We start from the raw sequence: 1,137 nt of genomic DNA, 5'->3' as shown, positions 1-1,137 counted from the left end.
AGACGCTCCCAGGAGAAGGAGGAGGGCATGGTGTCATGTGACTGGAAGACGGATCATCACTTCTGTGTCGTATGTCATGACCTCGCCTGGGGTTATCAGTACGGGGTGTGGTGCTGTGAAGGATATAAAGCCTTCTTCAGGAGGAGCATCCAGGGTGAGTTTTAGAATTCTTGCCATGCTTTGATAAATCATAATGTACAGATAAATAGATATATATAAATATGTAAAAAAAAAATATATATGCTTTTTAGTTCTTAAACATCTATCCATCCATCCATTTTCATCCGCTTATCCGTTACTGGGTGACGGGGGCAGCAGTCGCCACCCAAATCACATTGCACCACTGGAAGGTATTAACTGCCCTAACCGGGATTCGAACTTGCCCAGGAGGTGAACCCTGGGGTTACACACCAATGACGGAGACATTGCCTCTGGGCCAAAGCGCCACAGTTCTTAAGCGACCATGTTGAAAGACACATCCCATGGTGTTGGAAAAGATGTTAGTGTGTTTGAGAAGGGTCAAATCATTGGCATGCATCAGGCAGAGAAAACATCTAAGGAGATTGCAGAAAGTACTAAAATGGGGTTAAGAACTGTCCAACGCATTATTAAAAACTGGAAGGATAGTGGGGAGCCATCGTAATGGGCGCATCAGGGTAAGAAGAGAGGCAGGTGAAGTGATGCGTAGTGCGTACTGTACAAGCCTGTGGGGGCAGTGTTATGATCTGGGGTTGCTGCAGTTGGTCAGGTGTAGGTTCAGCAACAGTGTGTGCTGAAAGAATGAGGTCAGCTGACTAGGCCAGGCAGTGTTTATGTACATGTATGTGTATATGTACATGTATGTATGTGTGTATTTGAGAAACTTAGTTGTATGTGTTGAACGTGTTATGTTCAGGAGGGAAATAAACCCTGTGTGTGTTATTTCAGGACACAACGACTACATCTGTACGGCCACCAATCAGTGCAGTATCGACAAAAACCGCCGTAAGAGCTGACAGGTGTGTCGCCTTTGAAAATGCTGCGAGGTTGGAATGACCAAGTGTGGTGAGTCTCCTATCAACTTGTCAAGGAATATTATTATTATTATAAAAAGAAAAGGGTATTTGAGTAGATGATGAAGGATTCAGTGTTCCGTTA

The sequence above is a fragment of the Cynoglossus semilaevis genome, chromosome 6 (assembly GCF_000523025.1).
Source record: "Cynoglossus semilaevis isolate Cse_v1.0 chromosome 6, Cse_v1.0, whole genome shotgun sequence".
NCBI classification, from domain to species: Eukaryota; Metazoa; Chordata; class Actinopteri; order Pleuronectiformes; family Cynoglossidae; genus Cynoglossus; species Cynoglossus semilaevis.
Note: the sequence above shows the minus strand (reverse complement) of the source record.